Source organism: Lactuca virosa, chromosome 1 (genome assembly GCF_052849685.1).
Source record: "Lactuca virosa cultivar CGN04683 chromosome 1, Lactuca_virosa_CGN04683_v6, whole genome shotgun sequence".
Lineage (NCBI taxonomy): Eukaryota > Viridiplantae > Streptophyta > Magnoliopsida > Asterales > Asteraceae > Lactuca > Lactuca virosa.
In genome coordinates, this window is record NC_136426.1 from 17066072 (window position 1) to 17079791 (window position 13720).

A 13720-nucleotide genomic window follows, 5' to 3' on the forward strand; every position below is an offset into this window, starting at 1 on the left:
GATGCTGAGCCCGAAGAGGAACCTAAAATTCCATTGGACGATGACCTTTCTGAGAACTTCCCTGAGGATTCTGACTCCGAGCCCGAAGTCAACAATCAACCCCTAGTAGCTCCAGACCGAAATCCAAACCCACGTCTGACATTTCAAGGCCTCACACCTCTGTGGGTAACAAACTAGAACCGATGGAGTCAAGAACAGGGTCAACCCATGCCATACAATGGGGAACGAAGTTTCTATAACCTCAGCGAGGGAGGCTCAGCGGACAGAGTTCTGCCTATTCTGCTCCGTAGAGTTGCTCGTAATGATGAGCAGGGTAGGGCGGCCATCAACCGAATCATGGAGGTTGATGCCGATACGGGAGTCAATAGCATACGCATCCGCCAGCTGGAGTCTACTCATGCAAGAACTCAGAACCAGAATGCGGCCCTGCAGAGAGAACTTACTGCAACCCAAGCCGAAGTCATGGAACTTCGAGTTAGGTTGGCGACATATGAAAGGCGCACGAGGAACATGGAGCGCCGTCGGTCGGAATCAAGGACTCGTTCTAGTAGTTCTCGTCGCAGATAGAGTCTACTTAACTCTCTCTTTTGGATATAACCTAGGTCTATGTAAAAGCTCTAGTTTTAGTTTCATGTCTATTTTAAGACCCTGAACTTTTGGTCGATAGGTCTTTATTCTGTCGAAATTTTCTTACCTTGGTGTGATGTAAGACCTTATGTTAGGTCATTTTTCCCAAACTTATTGCATCTGTAATACCAACTTTATTGACAGATATCTAATCTCATGCAAACTTTTATCCAAATACTTTCATTTTCTAGTGCTAGATTCCTATTAAATCATACTTTCATCTGTGTTGTTAGGCTATGGAGAGTTAGCCCATGTTTCACTCTCATCATTCTCTCTCTTAAATTCTTATCAATGTCTTCATCTGTTAAATTTATAGCTACAAGATGACTCCACGACGAGTAACGAGACGCAACCCTCAGAATCAAACTCCACGTCCTCCTCCTCAATACAACCCAACAGCTATCCAAGCTGCTGTGAATGCAGCTGTTATGGCAGCCCTAGCACAATTTAACTCGACCGGTACCAGTGGGAGTGGGGCTAATGTACCTCCCACCCCAGTTGAAACTCCAGTGCGCTCTAGGGAGTGCTCATATAAGGACTTCACCAGCTGCAAACCCAGGGCCTTCAATGGAACTGGCGGAATCATTGCCCTCTCGCAATGGTTCGAGAAGACGGAGTCGATCTTTGAGATCTGCTCCTGTCCGGAAGGGAGCAAGGTAAAATTTGCCGCTTGAACCTTCGTGGACCGAGCTCTGACGTGGTGGAATAGCCATGTCAAGTCACTATCTCTTACAGTGGCAAATGCTATGGGTTAGGAAGCTCTAAAAGAGCTTATGATTGAAGAATACTGCTCGAGGGGCTGATGAGACAAAGAATCAAGTATTGAACGAATTAGAGTGTAAATTCAAAGTAGAATTGAAAGATTTGAACACTGATGTAAATATGATATGTTTGGCTCTATTACGCTTTTGCAAATTTTACAGAGTACAATGAATATTCTGTAAAAACTTTGTTACCAAGACACTAGTAACCACTCTTATTTATAGAAGAGAAAAGCGTACAAAAAATATACTAAGGACTAAACATGAAGCTTCGAATATTATGCCCTAGTAAAATACATTACAAAAATGTTCGAAGACCCTAAATACAAACTTCGACTATTACAACATTTTGACCCTAACAATCTCCCCCTTTGTAATCAAAGTCGAAGTCTTCAGTTTGTAAGTAGAGTAATGGAGTACAGCAAAACTCTTCGAACCTCAGTATACCAAGAAATAATTTTCTTCAATTCCTTCTTGTCTCCTTCATTGTTCTTTTTGCAGTGGTTCATACGAACAATCAAGTTCGTATATTGAGATGTAGAATATCTCTCCACTTCGTTAGCTTGGAACAAAAACCGCTTCGCTTTTCCAGCTTTATCCTTTCCAGGAAAAACTATTCCAAATGGCTTTAAACATATTTCTCCATCAGCATATTTCTTTAACTCAGTCTGAGTCAACGAAGGAGCCATTGGAACTTTTACTTCCGTTCCCTTTGTAGTAGCCAACTCCACATCAGTCAGTGCTAGGCACTCATAATAATTCTCAATGAAGATTTTGATGTGAGCAACTCCAAGTTTGAATTCCTTTGGATCTGTGTTTTGCAGAAAAGAAAAGGATTTGTCTTTCAGAAGCAATGCCACTTGTATAAGGTCATACAAGTTCATCAGAGGAAAATCTGCAATAGTGAATTCGCATGTTTTTCCATTTGCCCTGGCCACAACATATTTAACTTTTTGAACAATGTTTTCAAAGACCACATCCTTTTTCATGCTTATCACCTTCTTGATCTTGATCAGTGACCAAACATCCTCAGGGGCTTTGCCAAGTACTGCATGAAAACGAATTTTCATATGCGTCCCTTCATCTTTTTCTTTGAAATTCCCTTCAGCTTTGAACTGAGGCATGATGAACATCATCTCATTTATAGGGAAATCCAACTGGCATGCATCAGTGTTTGTAACCACATAACTCTGTTTTGGCTTCTTATCAAATGAGTACATGTGATTAAAGGCAACCAATACTTCGATTGTTTCATAGTTGTAATGTTTTGCTAGATCACCTTTATTCATGCCCTTCGGATCACCAGCCCTCTGAGTCATGATGCTTTGAATAAGCCTCATTTTCTCGAGTTCAGCTTCAGCTTCAGCCTTCTTTTCTTCTTTAGATTTTTCAACCAGAATTGATTTTCCTTTGTCTTTCGAAGCAGATATTTCAGTTACGTCTTTTAGCTTCGAACCACTTCCACCAGATTCCAAAGGTTTACCAATTACAATTCCTTTCGAAATTGTTCTTGTAATTGGTAATGTTGTTATGATTGTTGAGGTCACTGGTTGAGCAGACACAATTACTGGTTTTGTTGAAGGGATGCTAGATGAAAATACCTTGCCCACCACTTTCGCTTCTTCTTCTGTTGACTTCCTTTCTCCCCTTGCACCCCTGTGAAAACAGGAGGGGCAGTAGTTGTGGGAAGAAGACTGGATATGCGAAATAGTGGAGCAAGTTGCTTGTTAAGTATGGCTTCGAACTGCATAAACTTCTGGGATAAAATTCTGGAGTAATCAACGGTGACGAAACCGGTTTCGTTGAGATCTCCTTCAACTCCTTTAACAACTTGATCACACCTTCAAAATTTTCACTTTCAAACTTGGAGATTTGAGTTATTTGAGGACTCAAACCTTCATATAGCTTGACAAATCGAGTGACAGCATCACAAATGATATCGACCTTCTGATTCAAGGACGCATAATCATGTTGAACAGATAGAATTTCCATTTTCATGTCTTCACGAAGTTCGTGAATTTGGGAGTTAACATCCTCCCTCACTTTCTTGACTTCCTGAACAAAAAGAACATGTCGTTCTTTTGTTATGCTTCGCAGATCCTTAACTTCTCCCATAAAATCAGATCTGAGAGTTTTAACACGAAGCTCAGAATTCTGATCTGTGTAATCAACCTTTTCTAAAATAACAGACTCTGAGGCTTTCATCATTCCAGAAACTTTGTTGATTACTCTTGATTCAAACATCTTGAGCATAGAATCAACCTCCAAACTTGAAATAGATGAACCTCCGCCAAGATCAGCTTGGGATTGAATGATGGAGTTCAACTTTTGATTAAGAATTTTGTATTGCTTCATTGTCATTAACATATGATCAGGAAATTCTTCTTCTTCATCATGAAACTCTAGGTCTTCGAATGTTCCACCAAACCCTTCATTATCAGTTTCAGTGGGTGAAGATGGTTTGGGTGTATCAGTGGATTGAGAGGAAAAAATGGAAGTAATTGGTTGATTGATGATATGTTCAAAGGTTGGTGAAACAGTGGTTGATGTGAGAGGAATAGTAGATGTTGGTGTAACAGAAACCAATGATTCGAAAGGAATAGAGATAATTGGACCTTGATCTGCATCTTTCGAACCACCTTCACCCATGTTGACATTTGCCTCCGTATCAGATACGTGTGCAGGGATGCCTGAAGTTCGAACCTCCTCAAAAATTGACTTGGCAATCGAAACTTCGGGTGGTATGATAACAGTCTTCTCAGGAATGGAACTTGTAATGATAGAAGTGAACTCTGGAGTTTCTGGTATTCGTTCATCCTCTTCTGTAGACTCAGTAGATAAAACAATCTTTCGAGTCTTCTTCGTCTTCTTCTTTTTCGGTTGTGACAAGTGTTTTGCCATATCTTCTGCTGCTCTTTTCTTGGATCCGGGAGAAACAGGAACAGGTACCTCACGAATTAAAACTCCTTGGTGAGTAATTTGAGGCTTGCGAATCAACTTCTGTGATGGTGACTTTCGTTTGTGAGTGGATTTCATCTTGATTCTTCGAAACATCCCTGTTTTCGAAGGAATAATCACGTTCTCTTGAGTCTCTTCCACTATTGGATCAATCACTTGTGTTGCTTCAACTGTCACTGCAACATTTTCTGTCTTCTTCTTTGGAGATTTTGAGGATGTTGAACCCTTCGTTTTCTTTTCAGGTGGAGCAGGATCAGCTTTCTTCGACTTTTTGGTCTTCTTTTCGTCGCGTGGCAACAAAATTCCCGTAGGAATAGAAGAATCGAATGTTTTCAGATATGCAATCAAAACAGGATTCGTAGGATCCACCCTTTTAAGCATCGCGTCTGGAATCCGAGCAACGTTTGGAAATTCATCATCATTGTCAACAACTTCCTTCGGAAAGTGATAAGATTGAAAAGTAACCTTCTCTTCTTCATTTGAAACCAAGATGCCTTCCTTGTTGTAAAAATGTTGCAGAATTAGACTCCAGTACCTAGCACACGAAATGCCATGAACAACATTCGTATGTTCTACTCCTTTTTGGAATTCCTTCCATAGCTGTGTAGAGTAGTCTGCTGGAAGATCATAGTATAAACCAGCCACCATGGCATAAACCTCCATCCTTCCTTTATCTAATCCAACTGTTCTTCCGGTTAAACAACGCAAAAATATCCAAAACAAAAAATTCCATACTTTTGGAAGACCAGACTTCTTAAAGTCACTTATCTTTGACAATGGGGGCTGATATCCCATTTCATTAAACATATGAATTATTTGGGAGAATTGAAATTCAACAAAAGGAGGTGTATTTGGAATGTCAAGAATCTGACAAAACAGTTTCTTGGAAAGCCTAACCTTTTTGTCATTGATTAGGTGAAAAGTAATCGAATCAGAGGCTTTGTTGTATGTGGCAGTAGATCCTGCTTGAGAAAGCCAGGATACCGGAACAGAAAAGGAATTGAACATTGCTTTGGATAAAACAGAGTGTTTTAAAGAAACAATAAGCATCTTGAATTCTTCTGGACATTGAGAAAGTTCACCATCCACATAATAATTGGTAGATTGAATCTTCATAACTGGTGCAGAAGAAGTATCTTCAGTAGAAGGATCGACATGAGCAGTAGTTGCCATTGTTAGGGTTTGAAAAAGATGAAGAACAGAGAATTTGGGAAGTTTTGAGTTTTGATCGCGTAAACGTATAAAGTACTCTTGAACCCCCTTTTATATGTAACCCTAAATGATTTAAATTTGAAGCGGGATGCATTTAATGAGATCCGACGTGGCACCTTGAAAATCGGACCTGTACAGCGGAAAGGTAGCCATGCGTCAAAAAGTGTCTGTCATATCACCTAGAAAACCGGGCAGAATACCATACGTCACGTATACACAGCCTGTCATTATCCCCGTAATAGAATTGTAACCGTTAGAACCCTTCGAATGGAGGCAAGGCTCTTTCACTTTAGGGATAAAAAGCGAAGTCATTTTCCAGATGTTCGAAATCATCAGCCTGAGTTGGTATTACTCAGAACCTCAAGGATTTTGTGTGTGTAGTGTGCCAAAGAAAGTTTAGACAAGAAACAACAAATTTTGTTTTTTTAATTTTGTGATGTCAAAAAATTAATTTGACACGAAGGCAGTTAAACCCCGGGCAAAGGTTGCTTCGTTAATCATCAAGAGAGATGATCAACAGCTTGTGTATGTTCCCGTGAATTACAATCGAATACTTTTTTATAAGTATCAAAGGGCTTCTTTTAAGAATGCTTCGTGGGTAGGTTCAAAATTTCGTTACATGTCAACCTAAACATAAGGTGATAAAGTGTAACAGGAATTACTTGTATGACCAGTGTAGTCAGTGACAAGTCGGCTTTGAAAAATTTTAACATGACTAGGACATTCGAATGAAACTCACACGAAAATCATATTCATAAAAAAAATTTGTATACTGGATCTTGTTGGGTAACAAACATCATGGGTTTCGAATGCTTGATCAAGTCCACTCATTCGAAATGAATATGATTTGGAGTTTCAAACATTGGTACAAAAACAAAAGTTTCGTATATATCTGGAACAATGTTCCCCGTTAATTCCTTAATTTGTAAGATTTTTGGGTTTCACTTCCATCACGGACTCATGATGTCAGATCATAAACACAAAGTTTTTATATATCTAAGTCTCGATGGGTTTGATCAGAGACCTCTCGGATATACGTCTTTGTGTGTGATCGTGTAAGAATGTTTTGGATGAAAAAGATTGGTGTAAGACACGAAAAGTACCTCTGTTATGTTTTGGACCAAACAGGAAACTCTTAACTCATTGTGAGAAGACTAAGGTAGCTCAGAGACTAATGTGAATATAAGCCTGATTGGGAAGAAATTTTCGTACGAAACATTTCATTAAGGCTTTCGTACACACACATTGAGTCGTGGAGGCTTTGGACGACATGCAGCAGCATGCTTCTAGGGACAACCTAACTAATTCGAATAATGAGAAACATATCAATTCATACGAAAAATTTTACCTGACCCTAAAACTGCCTGCATTGTCCCGTCTGAATCATCATCATAATCTGCAACAAAAGTCTAAAAATAAAATTATTTTTGTTGTTTTGAATTTTTTTTTTTAAATAAAGACCGAACAAACGAAAATATTTTTGGATTTTTGATTTTTCGAAAATTTAAGGACAAAACAAAAGAAAATCTTTTTGAATTTTTGATTTTTCGAAAATTTAAAGACAAAACAAAAGAAAATCTTTTTGAATTTGTTGCAAACAGACGAATATTTGGCATTCCTTGAAGAGTGACAAATGTACGAATTCGAAGCGTTCGAAGCGTTGACTATGAACAGTAACCATTAACTCAACGCTGAAAATAAGTGACAATCATGCGAATTCGAAGCGATCGAAGCATTGACTATGAACAATAACCACTAACTCAACACTGAAAATAAGTGACAATCATGCGAATTCGAAGCGGTCGAAGCGTTGACCATGAACAATAACCTCTGAATGCTGAATGACTTTGTGTTATTTTTTTATTCAGCGCCTCTGATTCATTCTTTTTCACCTATCATTCTTCTTTTTCGCATGGAACAGAATTGCCATCGATCATTCCAAGACCTTCTATTATTCGCATTAGAGATTTTTCATCCAAAGCTTTCGTGAATATATCAGCTAACTGATCAGTTGTTTTCACGAAATGTACTTCAATGTTTCCATCCTCCACGTGATCTTTAATGAAATGATAACGAAGAGCTATGTGTTTAGTCTTCGAATGCTGCACAGGATTATGACAAATTCTTATTGCACTTTGAGAATCACAATATAATGGAATCTTTTTCATATTAATTGCATAATCACGCAATTGACTTTGGATCCATATTATTTGCAAAGTGCAAGCAGCAGCAGCTACATATTCTGCTTCAGCTGTGGAAATTGACACACACGTTTGCTTTTTCGACTGCCAGCTGACTAATTTGAAATCAAGAAATTGACATCCTCCACTTGTGCTTTTTCGATCAAGATTACAACCACCCAAGTCTGCATCTGAGTATGCTTGAACGAAGAATCCAGTTTTCGAAGGATACCACAATCCTAACGAAATTGTGCCTTTAAGGTAACGAAAAATATTCTTCACTGCAGTAAGATGTGGTTCGCGTGGATTAGACTGATACCTAGCACAATTACACACAGAAAACATGATATCAGGTCTACTTGCTGTTAGATAAAGTAATGAACCAATCATGCTCCTATACAACGTTATATCAACAGCAGGTTTGTCCAACGATGGTGTTAGCTTTATGCCTGTTGCCATTGGTACACGAAGCTTTGTGCTATTCGTCAATCCAAACTTTTCTAACAGATTTTTCGTATATTTTTCCTGATTAATGAAAATCCCTTCTCTGTTTTGACGAATATTCAATCCAAGGAAATTATTGATCTTTCCCATCATGCTCATTTCAAATTTGCTTTTCATCAATTCTTCGAATTCTCTAGACAAAGCAGGGTCAGTCGAGCCAAAAATAATATCATCAACATAAATTTGAACAAGCATTAGATGATTCCCCACTTTCTTTCGAAATAATGTGGGATCAACTGATCCTTGTTTAAATTTATATTGTTTCAAAAATGATGTAAGTGTTGCATACCATGCTCTTGGTGCTTGTTTCAGACCATAAACTGCCTTATCTAAAATATAAACATGATTAGGATATTCTTTGTTAATAAAACCTGGGGGTTGTTCCACATAAACTGTTTCTTCAAGCTCTCCATTGAGAAATGCACATTTCACGTCCATTTGATAAACATCAAAATCTTTGTGAGCTGCATAAGCCAAAAATATTCGAACCGCCTCGAGTCTTGCGACAGGGGCAAAAGTTTCTTCATAGTCGATTCCTTCTTGTTGTGAATATCCTTTTACAACAAGTCTGGCTTTATTTCGAATAATGTTTCCACCTTTGTCGGTTTTATTTTTAAAAATCCATTTTAACCCGACAATCAAAACATTTTCAGGTTTAGGAATTAATCTCCAAACCTTGTTTCGTTCGAATTCAGACAACTCCGATTGCATTGCAACAACCCAATCTGAGTGTTCCATTGCATTCTTAATTGTTTTTGGTTCAATTTTAGAGATGAAAACTATAAACATGCAAAATTCTTGATGAGTATTCAATACCTCATTCTTTGCACGAATTTGAGCTCTTATCAGAACTCCCTCTTGTGGATTCCCAATAACTTGATCTTTCGGATGGTCTCTTGTCCATTTTTCCATGGGTGGATATGCTGGATCAAATTCCAAAGGGGCATCTTCGTATATTTCATCATTTTCTGAGCCTGCATTCGAACAAGCATCATCAACATTATGCTCCCCCTCAACAACATGCTACCCTCAATTTCAGCATTCAATTGTTCTTTCTCCCCCTCGAAAGAATGCTCTTCATCATCTAAAGTATTCAAATCCAATTGCTCCCCCTCCAGTGGACTATCACTCATAGTTTCGCCTTCTTGAGGAGTCGATGGTGAATCATCAGTAAGTTTTGAAAATTCTGGTATGTGTTTATCAGGAGCATGAACTTCAGCATCAACTGCATGATCTGAAATTCCAAAAATCAAATCATAATCAGTATCATCCATTTGTATAGATTCAGTTTCAACTTGTGTTTCTTGTAAAATTGGATGATTCGTAAATCTATGCTCATTTGATTTAACATAATAATCATCGAATGTGAGATTGAACGTTTCTTCCACTTTTCGTGTTCGCTTATTTAACACTCGATATGCCACCGAATTGTGCGAATATCCAAGAAACAATCCTTCATCAGCTTTTGCTTGAAACTTCGAAAGATGATCCTTGAGATTCATAATAAAACACCTACATCCGAAAACATGAAAAAACTTCACATTAGGTTTACGATTATTCAGAATTTCGTATGGTGTAATATTAAATCGACGATGAATGAACGATCTGTTTTGAGTAAAACATGCAGTTGAAACAGCTTCAGCCCATAGATATTGAGGTAAATTCGCATATGCCAACATGGTTCTTGCTGCTTCGCATAATGAGCGATTCCTTCATTCTACAACACCATTTTGTTGTGGTGTATATGGAGATGAAAAATTATGCGAAATTCCTTTGTCCACCAAAAATGAATCAAGAACTTTGTTCTTAAATTCAGTTCCATGATCACTCTTGATTTTTCTAACAGTCTTCTTCAACGTGGTTTCCATCTTTTTGATAAAGTCAATCATAATTTGTGCAACTTCGGATTTGAGCGTGAGAAAATAAACCCACGTAAATCTGGAAAAATCGTCAACAATAACTAAAATGTACCGTTTATTGTTGAGAGTTGAAACAGTCGAAGGACCACACAAATCAATATGTATCAACTCAAGAGGTGCAACAATTTTCGAATCAATTGTGATTGGATGACCTTGTTTATGTTGCTTGCCAACTTTACAAGCTGCACGTAAAGAATCATTTTCAAATTTAAGTACAGGTAAACCTCTTACCAGATCTTGTACCACAAGTTTATTTATGTTTCGAAAGTTGAGATGTGAAAGTCTTCGATGCCATAACCAGCTTAAATCAGATGTAGCTTTCGAAAGAAGACATACTGCTGGTTTGCCTACAATTGGATTGATGTCCAAAGTGAACATGTCACCTTTCCTTTTAGATTTCAGTAATATTTCGTTTGTGTTAACATTCGAAATAACACTTCCTTCTTCGTTGAAAAGAACTTGATTGCCAGTGCCCACAACAAGTTGAGAAACACTAATCAAGTTATGTTGAAGACCTTCAACATATGCAACACGATTCACTGTGAATTGTCCATTTGTGATTTTTCCATATCCCATGACTTGACACTTTTGATTGTTCCCAAACTTTACTACTCCAGCATTTTTGAGACTTCGAAAATCTCTTAAATTCTCCTTCTTTCCAGTCATGTGACGAGAGCAACCACTATCAATGTACCATTTGTTATCATATTGCTCGTCACACAATACCTGCAATCAATGAAAAATTTTAGGTACCCAAGGATTTTTGGGTCCTTGGAAATTAGATTTCAATTTCGAATGAAATGAAGAACTTTTAACCCAATCACAAACTTTGGTTTTGAGACTATCAATTAAGTTCACTTCATCATCTAAAGGAACTGAAACATAAGTGTTTGATAGTTTCGAATGTTCACTAACTTTTCCCTTCGCATCTTGAGTTTGTGATTGAACAGTCTTCGCTTTTGTGACAGGTCTCCATGTTTTGACTGAGATATTCGAATCCTTAGATGATGAGCTGCCATTCGAAGAAGTATTGACATACTTTTCGTATGCTTCATGAATTTGCTCTTTTGAATATTTATTTGACTGATACATTTTTCCTCTTCCGTCAAGCCAATGATCAATGTTCTTCCTTGAAGTCATTCCTTTTTCCCGTGACGTCCTCATAGTTTCTTTCTTTGTGTAATTAGGAAAATTTGGCTTTTGAGGTACAAAATCAACTTTGGGTTTGGTAACATAAGAGTAAGCATAGGATGTATCAATTTTTGATTTAAAATGTTGACGTTGAGAAACTTTTTGATTTGAATTGGATCTTTGTGAAAAATCTCTTGTTTTGTTAGTTTCAGAAACTTTCGAAAACTTTGTTTGCTTATGTACTTCAGACCTTGTTTGATTTGATTGAGATGATTGTTGAGTTTTTGAAAAAGAATCATTTTTAACGTTGAAAACCTTTTTGATGGATTGTGATTCAGACATCTTTTGAGACTCAATATTTTGCCAAAATATTTTCTTTCGTGCTTGTCTTTTTGAAATGTTGTTTTCCTTCGAAAATTTGTCAATTTGATCTTTAAATTCCTTAGAGTTTAATTTGACAACTTTTTCATTTTCCTTTTCAACACGAATTACTTTATCTTTTTCAACTTTTGATTTTTCAACCCATTGCTTTTGTGGTTTTTGTCGTTGATAAATATATGAATTCTTTGTTAAGTTGTTTTCAACTGTGTTTTGATTTGCGAAAAAACCTTCCTCAGTTGTTTTTGAATTATCCACCTCAACCATCTTCTTGAACTCTGGTTTGATATTCTCAACATTTCCGGTAGTTACGAAAACTTGATTTGGAAAAATGACATCATCTGTGCATTTGAAATTTGGAAAAACCACCGTGTTTGTTTCAAGATAATGTTCACCTTTTTCATTCATCACTTTTTCGAACTTTTGTGTATCACCATACACTTGGTCAACACCTATTCGTGGAATTACTTCTTTCTTTGAAGATTTCTTTTCTTTCGAAACTTTCTCTACATCTTCATCATCACTATCATCAGTTTGGTAATCTTTGAGATCCACGAAGTTCATTTCACTAACTTTCGAAGTTGAGGGAATATCAGTTTCTTTCTCAACTATCAAATCCTTAACTTTTTCTTTCCCTTTAGAATTCGAAGCAACATTAACAATAAACAACTGAGAACAATCAACATCTTCAAGCTCACTAATTTCACTAATATTGTCAGAATTATCTTCAATATCAGCAAAATTAGATTGAGAATCAGATGATGAATTCTCAGTCTTTTTCAAAATGTGAATTTGTTCAGATTTAGTCAATGTATCATTTACAATGTTAACTAAATCATTCGAATCAAGACATTCATCAACTTTGACAATTCCATATCTATACTTGTCATTCGGAACTTTGTCAAAATCAGCTATTTCTTTTTCACAGTCATACGAAATGTTATCTACCTTAGCTCTTTCATAACCTAAAAATGGCAAAAATTTTCTATGTTGTTCTTTACTGATTTCGCATGAATGATGAAGTTCAGTTATTTTCCCGTATAATCTTTTAGCAGCATTACAGTAAATGTTTCTTTGTGCTAACAACATTTTATTATCACTAGATAAATTGTCCCTATCAACCATGATATTCGTTATTTGAAGTTCTAGACAATCTATCTTAGTGATTTTCGAATCTAATTTCTTCTGTGTCTCTAGCAATTGCATTGACAGCTTCTTAGCCTCATTGCTAGCAGATACCACAATCGAATCAAAATAAGTAACAGTTTCATCAAAAGATACTAATTCAGAATTATATGCATGTACTGGAATATTAAAAGATTCAAGAATGTTTCGTACCTTTGTGGTCATTGGTGATTTGTCAGCAGCTTTTGATACGAAGCATCTTCCATGCACTTCGTATGTTTCATCCTCTGATTCTTCCTCCATTTTTGCAAACATAGCTCCATGGGTTGGATTTCGCATTTCCTCATCATCTGATCCAGATGACCAGATTTGATAAGTACCATCTTCATCCTCATTCGCACCCTTTGCAACCAGAGACAAATTCTTGGCTTTCGCACGAACCTCCTCCAACTTTTCAGCATAGTACGCCTCATCCTTGACCTTATTCTTTCTCTCATCCTTCTTTCAAAGCATACAGTCATTAGCAAGGTGATTAGCACCATTGCAATAATGACAATCAATCCCAACATCTCCCTTTAGCTTCTTCTCAGACTTTCCCTCAACAGGCTTCGAATCTTTCATCTCATCTTTCTTTTTCTCTTCCCCAACACTTTTACTCAGAAAGTTCCCTTTTGTCTCAGACGACTTTGCCTTCGGATTAAAAGGCTTTTTGAAGAACTTTTTCACACGATTCTTTGAATAAAAGGCAACTGCCTCATCATCTGAGTTCATGATGAACCCTTCATCTTCATCCGAAGCATCTTTCTCAGCATCTTTTTCAGAGATCTTCGAAACCAAAGCTAGTGGACCTCCCAACATAGCCTTCGATTCTTCAGCTATTTCGTTCACTTCGCCTTCATGAGTCTTAAGTTGGTTGTACAAGTCA